At 46.8% G+C, this 17,829-nt stretch overlaps 1 protein-coding gene across 1 annotated transcript in view; it reads right to left on the bottom strand.

Moving 5' to 3' along the window:
* Positions 1-4,204: 4,204 nt before the first annotated feature.
* The window catches only part of LOC141408706 (uncharacterized), a 136,961-nt gene continuing 123,336 nt past the window's right edge, over positions 4,205-17,829 (bottom strand). The window contains exon 9 of the mRNA XM_074018074.1: positions 4,205-11,287. The gene's annotated coding sequence lies outside the window, so the exon portion shown is untranslated. The remainder of the gene's footprint in view (positions 11,288-17,829) is intronic.

Raw genomic sequence — 17,829 nt, 5'->3', positions numbered from 1 at the left:
CACAGGTAGTCAGAGATGTGTGCTATGGGGTGGGCACGCTGGGTGGGGAGTGTTTTCTGAGGGGATGAGAAGTCTCAAATTTGAGCCAAACTCTGGAGACGCGGAGGGAGAGGGCCGTGCGGAGGTCTGCCGGAGGAACGTCCTGAGTAGCAGTGAGAACCAGCACAGAAGCCTCAAAGCGTGAGCAAGCTGGGGTGTCCGGCAGAGGAGGTGGGGCGGACCCCAGAGTGGTGCCACAGTTCATTCTACAGCTTGCCTGCCACCCAAATAATTTTCCTTAGAACTTGGCAGCCAGAATGGCACAGCATAAGTCTTATTTTAGATTCTTATATATAAAATTGGGCATACGCCCAGACAGCCTGCGTCTGAATTGAGGCTGAACAGTCAGGATTTCCATCATTTCTGTTCAGTGGTTTTGTCTGCATTCTTGGAGTGGATGCACCCCCTTCCAGACGTTTGCGGAACTGGAAGAGCAGACCATGCAGTGACGGAGGAGCTGGGAGGACAGAGAGAGCCGGTCTGTGCAGGACCTGCATAGGGAGGTCAGGAGAAGAGCTGCCTTCGTAGTTTTCAGGTATTCTTGAGATTCCCTGAGAACGTAGAGGCGGAAGCAGTAGACTCGCCAGCAGCCGTTCATAAACAGAAGGAGCACCCCCTAATGCGGCCACGTGGGTGGCCGGCACTGTTCCCAGGGGTACCCAGCCTGCTGCCTGTGTGCTGACTGCACAGCTGTGGTTGTGATGGCTTGTCTGCCCCTGCATATTCAAGTTAAAAACTGTCGTTACAGGCCCACGGATGACAGTAACCAGCCCCCGGGCCGGGGCGTCCTCTCCACGCATGGGCTGACCTATGGAGTCATTCGTTTGGACTCAGAAGAGAAGCTCTCCGTGCTCACCATGTAGGATGTCGGCCTCGTGATGCCTGGAGGTGAGTGTGCGTTGCAAGCCGCACAGTTTAACCGGTTATTAAATGCTTTTCTAACACACATCACCAAAGCCAACATTCCCGTGTTCCCACGTTCCTGCGTTCCTGTGGACTACGCTCGCAGTCCTCTGGCTGCGAGCCTCACTCCCAGTCTTCTGAAACCCTTGTCAGGCTTCAGACATTTGAGGCAGCGTTCCCTCTCCTGGGAAGTGATCGAAAAGATGGGGAAGAGCAGCTTTGCACAGTGGGGCCTCAGGCTCCTCTTCCCTGGAAGGCTTCTGAGCCAGTGCAGTGTCCACACTGGTGCTTGGGCAGCTTCCCTCCTCTGCCCCAGAGGACGTGCCCGTCCATCACCTTAAGGCACCAGTGAGAGTGGGAACAGCCAAGCTTGGCTGCCCCCATGGCAGATACGTGTGAAAACCAAGGAATGTGAGTCTGTGTGACCGTGAAGCCTGTTTTCAGCAGTACAGCCCTTTTTCCAAGTCTCAGAAGCCTTTTCCACAGATGCGTGAGGAAGCGCCCAGCTGCAGGGCCCACCGTGCTTCCCACCAGCCCCACAAGGAGTGCCCAGGAACCTCCCAGGAGCCACTTTACCAATCTCAGGGTGCACACACCTGGCGCTCAACTCATGGGGTCACAGGCAGCATCAGCCCCTGGCTCTCTGGCCCCTGAAAGGGAACCTGGCTCTTTTCTCAGCTGGGGACCCCAGAGCCTGTGTCTCCTGCTGAGCCCTCCAGGCATGGGGTGTGGGCTCAAGCCCAGCAGGGTAGCCATGCCCGTGCGAGCAGTGCTGCCACCATCAGCAGCGGGTGCAGGATGCCAGGTCAGGTGGGTCTCAGCGGGGACCCCCTCCCCGTGGAGTCTCACACAGGCAGACCCATCATGCCCCTTCATGGTGAGCTGCACTGGGGCCAGGCGCTCCAGAAACTCTTGCCTTTCTGTTCGCCCGGTTTGGCATAAAAGAAATGAAGGCAGCCCTGGGCTTCCCTCTGCCTCACTAACCCGATTCCCTGTGGACGCCCTCCAGCCCCTGTGTCCAGCCCACTCCCTGCCCCCCAGCTGTGGCCAGGCCCCCTGGCTCCCTTTCTTTAATATTTAGTTTTCAAATAAATGGGGCTTCATGGTAAAATCTTCAAAAAGTTCTGAAGGACACAATGGAAACGCTCCTTTGTGACTGTGAGAGCAACCGCGAGCTTCCCATGCTCCCTGTCAGAGGCACCTGGGGCTGTGGGACAGAAGCGTGCGCCCTCCCCCCTGTGTGTATTCTCTGCCTGGGTTTGGGGGTTTTCTCACATCATGATAGATGTGAGAAACTGATAGAAACATGACAGATGTGATAGACTGCCTACACGCGCATATTTTATATCTTGGTGTCCTTTGTCAGCACGTAACGAGCTCCGTGCTGTTCTCGAGGTGGCACAGTGCTACGTTGTGGGAGCACTAGGGTTATTTGAGCCTGCCCTGTTTGGTGATTTTCCCTCTTTTGCTGCTGCGGTGAGTGACCCCTTCGTGGCAAATGGAAACAGTTCTCGAAGTGGGAGTTCTGTTTCAAAGAGAACTACCGATGTGGCTTTTATGACGATTGTCTTTTTGAAGCCTGTGAGGCTATACACCCCGCTGAGCGGTAAACAGCAGCACTTCTTTTTCCACTCCCTTATCTGCCCTATTACCTGACTTTTATTTTTACCAATATGATGGGTGAAGAATCTTTCAGTGTAATTTTAATGTGAATTTTTCTTCCTGTGAGTTTATGTTTCTGCTGTTGCACTATTTAGGCACCTGTACTCCAGCCCAGGGGGTGCCGGCTGTTTCAGGCTCTTTCTAAACAGTTCAACTGTCACTAATGCACACTCCACCCCTCTGAAGCGTAAGGCTCTTGGCTCGCTAATCAGATCTGTAGCTTGCCGTTGGGGGGGATTATAGGACGTTGTTGTTCAAAGCATCAAAGTGTTGGTGGCACAGATCATTGAGAACTGATCAGCACTGAACCATGTGCGAAGTGCTCCAGGGGTGTTCTTGGAAGGACTCACCTTGCACGGGGCATGAAATCGAAGGTTCAGATTCCCCTAAGACATTAGCGGCTTGATTTGCAGAGTTCAAGTTGCACCACATTGCTGATGTACATGTGGCAGGTGGCCCGGAAGTTGGTTCTGAGGGTCCTCCCCAAATCTAAATGGCAGATGTTACACCCCTAAGTACAACTTGCACATTAATGTTAAAGCAGTTGAAATATTGATGTTTCAGCTATGAAATTGGACATAGCGCTGCGCCAGGAAAAATCACGGTCAAGGTCTCAGTCCCATGAGACTGCCCCCGCTTCACTAATGGCAACTTTCAGGTCTCCCTTGCTTCTGACTGACCACCTAAAAATCGGGGTTGCCCTGTCCTTCTACTTAAGGTCAGTAAGTTGCCAGACTGGCTCATGCCACCCAGGGCAACACCTTTACCTACTATCACCAGTTCGTTATGAAGGACCTGTGAACAGCCAGATGAAGAGGTGCATTGCTCCAGGCCTGGTGGGCGGGGGTGGGTTCCAAGTGCAAGGGCTTCTGGCCCTGGGGAGTGGGAATGCTGCCCTCCCAGAATGTCAAGGTTTTCTCCAACCTGCAAGCTCTCCAACCCCACCATTTAGGGTTTTCTAGAGGTGTCACTGTAGACATGGTTGATGACATCTTTGGCTAGTGGGGATTGACTCATCTCCAGCCCTCTCCCTCCAGGTCAGAGGTTGGGTTGGAGACTGACAGCTCCAGCCCTCTAGTCCTGCCTTGGTCTTTCTGAACCCGAGAACCACCCTGAAACTGCCTAGGGGGTCCCAGCTCCCAGGCCTGTCCCGACTACACAAAGGCACTCTGACCACTCGAAAGATTCCAAGGGTCTTAGATGCTCTGTGCCCAGAACCAGCTGAAGACCAAATAGCTACGTCTCCTTGGATGGCACAAGCACAAGCTCTCATCAGCTGACGGTCCGGGGCAGGTGTGCTGAGAGAGCTTTGCTATGGCCCTGTTGCTGGCAATCTGTTTTCAATCCTTGCTGGGCCAACAGACGCTCTCTGGTCATTCCCCAAGCTGATTGCATTTAGTCTTTTCCGTTTGATTCCACTGTTCTGGCCCAGTTCTTCTGAAGCCTCTTTCAACATCATTGCCTCACCTGGGCGCTGAGATCCTGTGACCCTCACCCAGCAGGAGATACGGATGCCAGGATCCGGCTACCCTACCTTCAGTTGGATTGTGAAGAAGCCGGCCCTAAGCCTTCCCTTCCTGGGTCTCTGTAATGCCAGAAATGGGATGTTTTAGAGTTTATTATTTTAATTTCATTTTAGGTCGATACGAGCGACATACAAATTGGAGTTGGGCAGTTCACTGGCCAGGCACCTGACTCTTCTGGATAAGAAGAGTCTGGGTAAGTCTGGATAAGAAACAGGCCCCAGGCCACACTGCCAGGACACAGAAGGGCAGCCCCTGAACCCACAAGGTCGTGACAGAAAACCCCAGCTCCCGCAACCGCAGGAATTCTACAGATTTTCGCTTAGAAGAAAATGCCACCCAGGAGTACCCACCCCGATTTTCTCAAAAGTGGTTTTGCAGAGGCTCAGAAGAAAAGTCAGGACACAGGGCGCCAGCCAGCCCCATCTTCCCAAAGTCACTTGCCCTGGGGCCACCCACCTGCAATCAAACTGTTAGAGATGGCTTTTTATTCTCAGCTATTACCAGAGCAAATATTCCTGGAGAAGCACGCATTCGAGTAGGGTGTCTCTTTCCAGAGGTCCTGGAGAGGGAGGCTTCAGCAAGTCACTGGCCAGGGACCCTGGGAACTTCATGGTTCGGGGGCTGGAGGATAGAGGGGGCAGAACCCTAATGGTGGGTGAGTTGAGAATGGAAGAGCTTTCTTCACCTCAGTCTCCTGGGGTCTTTCCCTTCAGGAACTGAAGAGGTGAGGAGGGCTGTGCAGTCTGAGACAGGTGCTACCTGGCTTCGAAAGATGACGCATCTGTCCCCAGAGCTGGGGAGCCACCAGCCCAACCCACCCTGTAATAACTGAAGTCCTTTTTCCCCACCTAGAGCCAGTCCGGGCGTCGGGTGCACACTGTACTTGATCAACACATGCCATACAGGAAGTGCTGATGTCACTTTCCTACTTCAACTGCCCCCTCCCCAGAGTACACCTTCGGGACATTGGAAAAAAGACACCCCTTAATGTACCCCCAAGCCCTCTGCTCTCCATGAACCTCCTGAGGGCGACTGCAGCATGGCGAGCAGGGAGCCACGGGCTTCTTGATAAAAGTGTAAAATGAAGCTCTGTCTGAAAGGACCCCCATCTGTTAGATTTGGAAAACATCTAAAGGCCGTTTGCTTTTCACAATGAGTAGACTCTTAGGAATGTATTCTAAGGAAAGGCAGAAGATATGGAGAAACAAATTCAACAAGAATATTCTTTGGAGCAATAGCAAGGGAGGGAGGGATGGAGAGAGAAGAGAGGAAAAGGCGAACAGATTAACAGGGAGATGGGCCAGACACAAACAAGAGAAAGAGAAACAGAGTGACAGAGGCAGAGAGAGCAGCTAGCTCGTTTTCAACTTGACCTCCTGGAAAAATCTAGCAGGATCATAGATTCCTCAGCACATCCTTGTACTGGGGCAGCCAAGTTTCAAGCCAAAGTTTCCCAAACTACAAGGTAACAAATACTAAGACTGGAGAAGCTGTGCACGTTCTTTTCCAGCTCCTTTTTGCAGCATCAGCAGAATGGGGCAGGTTGCTGCGTTCATCCTAAAAATCAAAAATGCAAGAGGACTCAGCTGCGGAGATGGGGGTGGGAGGGCAGATGTTCTCTTGCTCACTGAGCTCACACCCCGGAGCCGGCCAGCGCCTAACGCTGCCTCCACAGGTTCCATGGAGGACACGGGAGAGGCTACGGCCATGTGAAGAGCAGATTCACATTTCTGTGGCTCCCTCCCGAGGGAGCTAAAAGCTGTATCTCACGAGTCCTGCTCGCTCCCGTTGATCCGGATGCCCTAGCCGTCGGCATCTCTGCCAATCGTCATGAAAGAGCCTGTTGCACCGCAGTCCAGCAGGGCCACAATATTCAAAATGAAAATTGTAATGATCACTTTTCTGACTGCAAAATCTCAAGTCAGAGAACTTCTCTCACTAAAGAAGCGGGGCGGGGGGAGCTGGACAGAGAAGCCCCCCTGGCTGTCGGGTGCTAAAAACTGTGACACCGCCTGGCACCAGCGATGAGGGACTCATGCTCGACCCGAGAAAGAAGAACAAGAAGGGGCCACCGCGGGTCTCCCCCAAGCTTCCAGCTGTCGGGAAATCTTGTCCAATCACCCACCTCGCCATGCCACCTGCTTACCTGCATCCTGTAGAAGTACTAACGCATCATTCACTTCCCAGCAGGCCAAGTGGGCAGGAAAATGGGGCCAAAAAGTAGAAAACCATGACCGTAGAAGGCAACGGCCCGTGACTGAGCTTTCTGGGTTGTGCGCCCCTGTGGTGATAAACACAGTCCCGAGCTGAACACAGAATGAAAAGGAACCTTCCTCCGTGCTGAAGTCGGAAGAGATGTGCTTGGCTATCCGCAGTACCTGCCTGTTTGGGCGGTGATTACTGCAGGTCACACGTGCTGTACAGGAGGAGGGCAGGGAACTCTGGAGCCAGGCTGGCCGGGTGTAAGTCCCAGCTCCGTGGCCAGCTCTGTGATCTGGGACAATTCGCCTATGTCCTCTGCCTCTCGATTTCCTTCTCTGTAAAATGGGGGTAATAGTCGCATCTATCTGAAAGGGCTATGTGAGAATTAAACGACCTTGTCAATGTAAGGGGCTGAGAACAGTATCTGTTCTTGGTGAGCAGGAGGATGACCAGGAGGTGACCAGCAAAATACCCCTTTTGAAGCCTCAATACTATTCCGTAGTGAGCAAAGACACAGCTCCTCTACGGACGAAGCCATTAATAGTCGATCCTGGCAGGCAGAGTGCAGATTCCTTCGAATCAGAAATTTGAACTCTGGCCAACGACTGCTGTACTGATTGAGTAAATGTTAGGATTTGTTGTTAATGGTATAGTAGTCTACAAAAACAAACAGTCTGAAGGAGTTTGAGAGGGTGTGGGCTCAGCTGCAACCTCTCCTCCCAAGGCCATTGGTCAACATCTCCAGCCTTGTGGACAGAAGCAGTGAAGAAAATGTCAGACAAACATTTGGTGTGTTTGTACACTTCTCCCAGAAATCCTAAATGCTTTGCATGTTTCAGCTAATAATTCATTAAAATGGATTATGCTGACCATTTTATAACCTACTTCACTGCTCGCTCTCCTGTCTAAATCCATCCCTTTGTGACAAATTTTTACACTTGGCTCATTTTTTCAATTGTGTTTGCTGTCTTACTCCCATGTAAAGGATAAATGTACATGTTAATGTTGATTTGACTGAGACAGCTAATGCTAAATCTGTCTCTGTTCCTTGAATGTTGACTTGTGATGGTGTATTTAAGTCTCTTCTTTTTCCCCTTGAGTCAGCAAAATATTCCATGTTACTTTGAGCAAAACTTGCTCGCTAGTGTTATGGAGGATATAAAAGCAAATGGAATAAGTTTCCTGCCTTCAGGAGGATTGAAATCTCAAAGTCGGTATGACAGCATGGATGGGAGTCAGCTCAGTTTGCAGCTTTTAAAACATGTTGGAATCTTTCCTCTGCAACTTTTGATGGTGAGACCCTGAGCAAATCATTTCCACAAGCATCAGGCTCTCCATCTATGACATGGAAGTAAAAAGAGTAATCTTGACAAAATTGTGATGACTATAGATGTGTACCTATCCTCTTATTTACCTCCTCCCGATAGAAGATATTGTAACTCATCCCATTTGAGAGCTGGTGGTGATCACCCCCATCTTGTGCGATTCAAATATAATTATCTGGAATCCCCCATCTTCGGATGATGAAGACGCAGCAACCCTCACAGTGTTTTCTAGAAACTGGATTTTGTTTGAAGGGTGAACTGACTCCAAGTTTCTTCTATTTTCACCTATTGTCCTTCCTACGTGTCTCCTGGGGTTTTTCCCTTCCTCTCAATCTACATTAACCTGATGATAACAGCCAGCTATGTTTTCTACAATTCCCCTAAATTGACTCATGCCAAATACTGAATACAGTAGATTGGGAGGGTTCATTAAATCACGATAGAGCAACCTACAGAAGGAAAGTAGACACCTTTTTTCTTAAAGGGCCTTCAGCCATCCCACCCTGGAGAAGGTTGCTGATTGCCTCTTCTCCTCACGCAGTCTTTTTACTATGATTTTTTTTTTTTTTTTTTTTTTTTTGAGATGAAGTCTCACTGTCACTCAGGCTGGAGTGAAGTGTCATGATCTTGGCTCACTGCAAGCTCCATCTCCCAGGTTCAAGTGATTCTCCTGCCTCAGCCTCCTGAGTAGCTGGACTACAGGTCCGTGCCACCACACACAACTAATTTTGTATTTTTGGTAGAGACAGAGTTTCACAATATTGGTCAGACTGGTCTTGAACCCTTGACCTCGTGATCCATCCACGTTGGCTTCCGAAAGTGCTGGGATTACAGGCGTGAATCACCGCATCCGGCCTGCATCACTTTTTATGCCTCGTCTTCATCCTTATAGCTTCTCCTTCCTAGTGGCCTCAACTCCCAACCCCGGAGTAAGGGTCACAACTGTCCATCTTCATGCAACACAGCTTAGTTCCCCTTCTTCTCCTCCCCACCATGCCCTATGGGTTGCTTTTCTACAACCAGAATGGAGACCCAGAGAGATCTGCTAAACTAAGACAGTTCTCACCCCTGGGAGAAAAATGTACTTCCCAGTTCTCAGTCCCGCTAAACTATTGTTAAGATAAAGGACCATGATAAATCCTATTGGCTAAGAGAAGAACGCTCTCCAGGTTGCCGTAGGATAAGAGAGGAGGTGACAGAATCTGCAGCCATTTGGTAGAATATGTGATATGTGAATCATTCTGAGGAATATGTTAAAATTCTGTAGTCACATCTTGGAAAATGGTATTTGCAGCAGAGGGAATAATGTAACAAAAAACCCAGGCAGAAAACAAATGAGTGTGTGTGGAGAACAACAATAATGTGATGTGAATGAAGGATTCGGTGTCATGAGTGAGAAATGGCTGACCGAAAGTAGGGAGATGCAGATAGGAAAATACCACGGGAAGACTGAACATCACATTAAGTGATTTAGGTGATTCTGCCTGCAGTGCAAATATTTTGGGCTCTGAAGTGAAGTCATCAAAAGGTTTACGTCTGTAATGGAGGATTGGTCTAGATAGCCTTTCAGATCCCACTCGGCTTTGAGATCCTTGATTCCGGGTCACACCTGCGGGTCTGGAGGGCAGTTCTGCAGAGTCATGAAGGAAGGATTCCAGGAGGCTGGAACACGAAGGACATTCAGGTGACTGCATCAAGAGATCAAGTGGGGTAACAAGAACCTGAACTAAAAGGAATGCAGTGTAAATATGAAGGAGAAAGAGGAAATGGGAAACTGATTAGAAACGATAAGTAGAGAAAAAGGAGAATATGTGATTCCAAGGTTTAGAACAGTATTTGTAAGTTATAGTCCCATAACTTCTTGCATAAACAGTATCTAAGAGTCATTTTAAAAAGAAGAGCAAACCTCCAAGTTCCACTGAAAGACATCAGCATCTCTGTGGAGTGAATTGGGGAAAGAGAATGAAGAGGTCTGTTCAACTTTTAGACACGCAAAATGTGAATTGAATTGCGTGAGTGACACCAACAATGTGAAGATATTTAGCAGGAGCTCTTTTTTCTCTTTTTGGCCTATGGTATTTAATCCTTCTATCATCATTATCGTCCTTTCTCTAATTTAATGTCTTTGAACCTTTATTCAAAAATCCACTACGTATATGTAACATGTTTGTGAGATTATTACTAGACCCTCTAGGAGGTTTCATTAACCCAGTTTTCTCTTATTATACCAATACCACACTATCTTGATAGTTCAGGTAAGTCCTCCACCTTTTTTTCCAAGTTGTCTTAGCTCTTTGGGGTCCTTTAAATTTCCGGACACATTTTGGAATCCGCTAGTTCATTTCTACTGGAAAAAAAATAAAAATAAAATGATGCTGGGATTTTGATTGGAATTGCATTAAACCTCTGATCCACAAGAGCAGAACTCACATCTTAATATTGAGCCTGCTGATCCATGAACACAGTATATCACTTCATTTATTTCTTTATCTCAGCATCACTGCCTGCTTTTCAGTGTATAGATCTTACACATCTTTTGTCAGATTTAGTCTGAAGTATTTCATGTTTTGATGTGCTATAAATAATATTGCTTTGTAAATTTCCATTTCCAATTATTTCTTTGCCAGTGTATAAAGAGATAAATATTGCTTGTGTGTTTAGCTTGTATCTTGCAAACTTTCCAAACTCACTTATTAGGAAGTAATTTATTATTATCAGTTTTAGTGTCTTTTTGTGATTTCAGGACATTTTCCACACAGGTGATCACATCACCTGAAGGTACAGATAGTTTTAAATCTTATTTTCTAATAAGCGTGCATTTTATATATTTCAACTTGCCTTATTGCATTGACTAGACTCCAAAAAAATGCTGAAAAGCAGTGAGAAAAAAATCAGGTGGGATGGTGAATACAGCCCTTGTTCTTCCGTTTTGACCTGAAGCACCCAGTGTGATCATTTTCTCATTTGATTTTTGTGAGGACTTTTTGTTTCCTTTTTTTCCTTTGTTTTTTAAAAATACACTTTATCTTTTAGGCAGTTTCACGTTCACAGAAAAATTGAGGGAAAGGTGCAGAGAGGCCTTCTATATGCCTTCCCTTCCCCCACGTGCACAGCCTCCCCCACTAACAACACTCCTGCCCAGAAGGACCATTTGTAGTAATTGAAGAACCTACGTTGACATATTGTCACCCAGAGTCCACAGTTTACATGAGGGCTCCGTCTTGGTGCTGGTTCTATGGGTTTGAACAAATATGTCATGACATGTATCCACCATGATAGCATCGTACAGAGCAGTTGCACTAAAATCCTAAAAATCTCCGTGTTTCACCTCATCTCTCCCTCTTCCCAACACCTGGGAACCACGGATATTTTCACTCCATAGTCTGGCCTTTTTCGCAATGTCCTTTAGTTGGAAGCTGACAGTATTTAGTCTTTTCCGATGGGCCTCTTTTGTGTAGCCGTGCATGTTTAAAGTTCCTACGTGTCTTTTCATGGCTTGACAGCTCACTTCCTTTCAGTGCTAAAGAATATTCCATTGTCTGGATATATCACAGGTTATTTATCCACTCACCTAGTGAAGAACATTTTGGTTTCTTCGTTGCCTCCAACTTTGAGCAATTATGAATAAAGCTGGAATAAAATTAGCAATTATCATTAAAGCTTCTATAAATGTCCATGTGCAGGTTTTTCTGTGAACACAAGTTTTCAACTCTTTTGGATAAATACCGAAGAGTGCAATTGCTGGATCACATGTTAAGAGGATATCTCATGCCCATGAATGATACAGTGGATACACAAAATGTGGCACGTATATACCACGGAATACTATGCAACCATAAAAACGAATGGGTTCCTGTCCTTTGCAGGGACATGGATGAAGCTGGAAGCCATCATTCTCAGCAAACTAATAGAGGAACAGAAAACCAAACACCGCATGTTCTCATTCATAAGTGGGAGCTGAACAATGAGATCACATGGACACAGGGAAGGGAACGACACACACGGAGGCCTGTTGGGGGGTGGGGACAAGAGGAGGGAGAGCATTAGGACAAATACTTCATGCAAGCAGGGCTTAAACCGTAAATGATGGGTTGACAGGTGCAGCAAACCACCATGGCACATGTATCCAAGAACTTAAAATTTAAAAATAAAAAAGAGTAGAGTTGGGTAAGACAATGTGATAATTTTACAAACACTAAACACTTCATACCCACTTCCCCACCTCCCTCAAGTACTTTCAACAGCATGCCATTGCTGTTATTAAGGGAATAAAGCATCTACCATCATCTCCCAGCCCCTGCCTGCCTGCCTTCATTCTTGTCTTGTGCCACTTTCTCCCGTGCTTGCTTCCTTGCACGAGCCTGTTTCCTGCTGCAAGAGGCATTCTGCACGCACCCCCATCTCTGTTTAGACCGTGGTGTCCCTACACTCCACCCCCCTCAACAATCAACCTCTACTTCTCTCCAGACTGCAAGGGGATCATACCTTCCAGAATGCATCGGTTTTCTACCTCTTATCCCAAGATACACCAGGTTCTTTTACAGCATAAATTTAGAGAATCCCTCTTCCCTTTCTTTGGTGCGCTTTCCTCAATTCTTCATCAGAAACCCATTAGAGTGATTGTCATATTAGTGTCCATTCTCCCCATCAGGCCGCAGGTTCGTGAGAGCAGGGGCCACGGTCATGTTGGTGAACCATGGTATTCTCAGTGACTATCCATGTGCTTACAAAGTATTTGCTGAATGAGTCAATGGGTCTGCAGTTCCAACCAAAGCTAGAAGCTTGACTTTGGAAGAATGAAAGTAGGTAACATCTCCAAAGCAGACCCTATAGCATGAGAAAAGAAGGGAAGAACGGAGGCAGAGCTGAAGGATGAATATCGGCACAGGAGTAGGTGAGAGTTCCAGAAATGCTGGGTTTTCACGTGTTTTTATTTACTTCATATCTGTGTTTCCGTCCCTGTGTAGTGTGACTCTCATATCCCTCTCAATTACTACATTTCTTTACTGACAAGGACAGAGGTGGTGCATTAGACACACTACTAACCAGCATACTCTCTCGGACTTGCAAGAAAATGTAGGAAAACAATCTAGAAATGGTATCTCAGAAAAAAAAAAAAAAGAGTAAATGTGGGAAAAAAAATCAATGTTTAAAGACAACTTCCCAACATATTTAGGAATCTGAGAACTAAAATTTCATCAGGACTCCCCACACTTCTTTCTTTTTACATTGCTGTGTCTGCGTGCGTGTGTGTGTGTGTGTATTCAACAGAAATCTACAAAAAAAAAAAAAATGCTATTGCTAGAATAATGCTACTACAGGGGAGAAAAATGTAGTCTTTTCTTCCACCCATCTTAGCTTCATTGGCTGGCGTTCCTATAACAAAACCAGATGAACCCCAAAAAAAGCAAACGGAGGCTTATTAGCATGTATATTTCATATATACATGGGAGATACACTGGGAATGAGGGAATCTCAAAGAGACAGCTCAGAGCTTTCTTTTATATAACATCTTCAACAAGGATAATAAATGTTTATAGAAGAGCCAAGACAAAGTAAAAGGACTTTGGGTCATTGGGGGCAACAAATTGTGGGAAGGCCAATAAATGATAGATTTTTGTGTAAATTCCTCTGGTGCTGTTTCCCGAATGATAAGGGTCTGAAGTTGTCTGCAGAGACTGACCTGCGTCCTTTCTGGCAGAGAGGGGAGAAAGGGCACTTTTGTCTTTGTATAATATTATGTTGTGTGCTTTTCAGAAACTAGAGGGAAGGCCAGAGCACTTCTTAATGGCCTTCAGCTCAAAATATTTTAGCATAGAGTGTTTTTTTCTCTGCACTATTCCTGCTGCAGATATCTTTAAAGGCATCAGTCGCATCCTAAACACTACTTGTGGGGAAATATTGAGCAGAACGAGATCAAATGTATAATTCAGCCCCACAGAGTCTCTGAGCCACAGGACAGAGAACGTCCTGGGAGTCAAAGCAGACACTGAGCAGCTGACATTCTAAGAGGCTCCTTCCAGTAGATAGGCGCATAAACTCAAGTTCTTTTCACAGATTTGTCTGTGTTTCTTTTGTGCAAAAAAAAAAAAAAAAAAAAAATATATATATATATATATATATATATATCCCTGTAGCTAAAATGCCTACTTCATAGTGCAAGAAAAACAACATCTGGAGCCTTAGCCAGAAGCAGCAAAGACCCAGGCAGCCTGGTGGTGTCCGGCGGGGACAGCCCACGAGATCCATCAGCATGTGGCCCTGCGAGCCGCCACCAGTAACATATGTTTACATGCTCATGAATGTCAGGCTCATTTAGAACAAATTAGCATCCATCAAAGTCAAACAGCGAGCAGAGCAGCACATTTTCCTGTGTGTCAGTGGCCCCTGAGATACCAGGGAGAACTTGAATTGCCTGACTCCTTCAACTTCCAAGCATCCCAGAGGGAAAAGGCAGACCCCAGGAAAGGACTGTGCTGGAAACTATTTGTTCTTACAGATGTCCGGAGTAGTCTTGTGACTGACCCAAAGACTCCCCTCTGAGGGTGGGGGATACCTAGGGTAGGGGAAGGTGAATGTGCTGCCTTCTAAGACCTTCCTTCTAAGGGAGGGTGGGGTAAACCCAGAGTAGGTGGAGGTAAGCCATGCTGGCAGGAGCTTCCCTCTAAGGGAGGGTGGGGGAGACCCAGGGTAGTTGGAGGTGAGCCGTGCGGGCAGGATCTTTCTTCTAAGGGAGGACGAAGTGTGCTTTGCTAGACTCTACGCTTGAGTCTCAGCTTGGCCGACCCAGATGGGAGCAAGTCACTTCTATCCTATGATTCTGGGTGTCCTCATCTGTCATGGAAGCTTTGGTTCGATGAGCTTAAAGTCACTCCAGTTGCAAAGCTGTGTGACTTGTAGATACAGGCCAGTGTGAATGACTCACTTCACTTTAACAAGTTGCACAGATAGCCAGGCTTCTCCTTAGATCAGTCAGGAGGCCCCAGAAGACTTTGTCACAGGCAAAGGGTGATTAAAAGGAGTCACTGAAGGGATTCTTTGGAGTTCGGTGGGCAGGGCCCAAGGGAAGTGAGAATAGCACTCCCCAGATCATGGGCAAGGGATGCCTGGGGAGGGGCTGCTAACGTGGACAGGCATGACTAAGAGAGGAGGGAGGACAGCTCCTCTCCCTCCTCCACCTTCTACCTGCTGCCAGCAATGAATCCAACCAGCAGCCCTAGGCCAGGCCTCCAGAGTCAGAGCCAGGAAGAAGCCAGGCACATGGTGAAGCCACTAGTCCCCATCAACACCAAGGGTGCAGTAAGAATTTTGATGGAAATATTTAAAAACTCATTCAACAACTTCCTATCTCCCCAACCAGCCTCTGCCTATGATTCCACCTTTTCCAACTACTGAGCGGTCATCAGGGGTGTCACAGGGGTGGGGCTGCCTGCTCTGCCCAGGGGCCCGAGACCCTCCAAACTTCGAAGGCCTGGGGTCCCCTCTCCCCTCCCTGGCGGCAACTGTCTTCTCTGCTGTCAAATTATCACTTCCATCCTCCCACAACACATGAGAATTTAAGACGGGATTTTGGTGGGGACACAGCTAAACCATATCAAAGGGGGGACATGGGGCTCCCTCATAGGGCTCTGGCATGAGCTTGGGTGACACAGGTTCATAAGACCCCATCTGCTTCAAGTTTAGTTGCATACCCCAAGATTCCCAGGTTGTACTCCTAACCCAGGACCTCAGAATGCGTCTGTATGTGGAGATAGGCCTTTTAAAGAGGTGATTAAGGTAACGAAGTCATTAGGATTGATGACCTTGTAAGAAGAGATCAGGACACAGACATCTATAGAGTGACAACCGCACGAGGACACAAGAGAAGATGCCATCAGAAAGTCAAGGAGAGAGGCCTTAGGAGGAGCCAGCCCTGAACTCACCTTGACCTTAGACCTCCAGACTCCAGAACTGTGGGTAATACATCTCTGTTTTTTCACAAAACTGCCTGTGGCAGCCCAACCAGAACCGTGCGCCATCTTTGGTCCTCAGAAATTCCACTTGTTTTTATGCTGCTGGATTTTAGGAGGCCCCTGGATGACCAGTATGTGACTACAGTTAGAGAAGGAATTACTGGTGTAAGAGAGCCCCACACATCTCTGAGCAGACACCGTACAGCCCATGAGATATTGGGTGTAGTATCACCCTCTCTTCCCTAGGATATTAAGAACAATATCACAGGAGGGGTGTACAGCCACAGCCCCTGCGTTACTGGGAGCAATAGCATCTTCTCCCCTTCTCGATATAAGAAACAATATCCCAGGGTGGGTGTACATCCCCTGTGATATTGGGCGTAATGTCATCGTCTCCCAATGCGGATATTGAGCATAGTGTCACAGGGGGTTGTATACCTTCTTTGCTATCGGGAATCATATCCTCTCCCCTCAGGATTGTAGGCAAAATATCGAAGGGATTTTACAACTCGTGCGATATGGGCAGTAATATCATCCTCTCCCCACCTAGATGTTAGGAACTCTATCACAGGCAGCCGTACACTTCTTGTGATATTGGGAGTCATATCATCCTCTCCCATCATGGATATTAAGAACAATATTACAAAGGAGGTGTACACCCCCTGCCATATTGAGAGTAATATGCTCTCCCCCTTCGGGATATTAGGAACAATGTCGCAGGAGGTGTGTACAACCCCTGCGATATTGGGAGTAATATCATCCTCTCCCCCTGCATATAGGAAACAATATCACAGGAGGATGTACACCCCCTGCTATATTGGGAATTGTATCATCCTCTCCCACCCAGGATATAAGGAACAAGACGACCGAACGGATGTACACCCACTGCCATAGTTTCAATAATGACATCCTCTACCCCCTGGCTGTAAGGAATAACATCATACAGAGGTGTACACTTTCTTCGATAATGGGAGTAATATCCTTTCCCCGCCGGATATCAGGAACAAGTCTATTATTAATATTAATATGAGAAAAATTAAGAGTAATCATCGATATTAATAATTAGTAAAATACTAAAAATGTTAACATTAGCATTAATAATCAATAGTAATATCACTATTAGTAATAAAATAATATCAGCAATTAATGTTACTTAAATCAATACTAAGTGATGCTGGTAATAAAATAACAATATTAACAATTTTAAGCATGCATAATCATATATTTAAAATAATTATCCATAATAACAGTATCCTATTAATAATATCATTGATAATTGTTAATATCAATCATGGATGTTTAATAATTGATCTTATTATTACTCCTAATACCGCAGGGGGTGTACACCTACCTGTGATGATGTTCCTAATATCCAGGGATAGGGAGCATGAGATTTTGTTCCTAATTATCAAAGAGGGGAGAGCGTAATATTACTCCCATAATGGCAGGGTGTGTACATTCCCCCCAAGGGATTGTTCTTGCTATTCAAAATGAGAGAGGATGACATGACTCCAGATATCGAAGAAAGTGCAGACCCACGTGTGATATTCTTTCTAATATCCAGAAAGGAAGAAGAGCATAGTAATCCTCATATGGCAGGAGGGGTACACTCACTGATATTTTTCCAAACATGCAAGGGGGAATGAGGATAATTGCATTCCCAATATCGCACCAAGGGTTGCACACCCCATGTGAGATGGTCCTTCATCATGTTTCAAGGCGGGAGGGATGATATTACATATATGGCAGAAAGTGTACACCCCCCAGGGATATTGTTCCCATGATCCTGGAGGGAAGGGGATGATATTACTTTAAATATTACAGAAGGTGTACACGCCCCCAGTGATATTGTTTCTAATTTCCATGTCGGAGAGGAGGATATGACACCCAATAATTCAGGGAGTAGAAGCAATCCTGGGATATTCTTCTTAACATTCAGGGAGGAAGAGGATGATATTACTCCCAATACAGACGGGTGTACACCCTCTGATAGTGTACACACTGAGGGTATACAGCCATCTGTGAAAGAGTTCATAATTTCCAGAGGGGGAGATGATATTACTCACAATATCATAAACTGGCTATGAGTCCACCATGGCCCCTAATAGCCAGCGGGAGGAGAAGGGGTGGCTATTAGTCCCCACCTTGTGGGGGGTGCCTCACTAGGCTCCTCAAATCTGCCAAGCCTCCACCCGTCGAGTCTGGCCTGGATTCTCACAC

The sequence above is a fragment of the Macaca fascicularis genome, chromosome 15, assembly GCF_037993035.2.
Source record: "Macaca fascicularis isolate 582-1 chromosome 15, T2T-MFA8v1.1".
Classification (NCBI taxonomy): domain Eukaryota; kingdom Metazoa; phylum Chordata; class Mammalia; order Primates; family Cercopithecidae; genus Macaca; species Macaca fascicularis.
The sequence above is the reverse complement of the archived record's forward strand: the minus strand, read 5'-3'. Positions and strand labels throughout refer to the sequence as shown.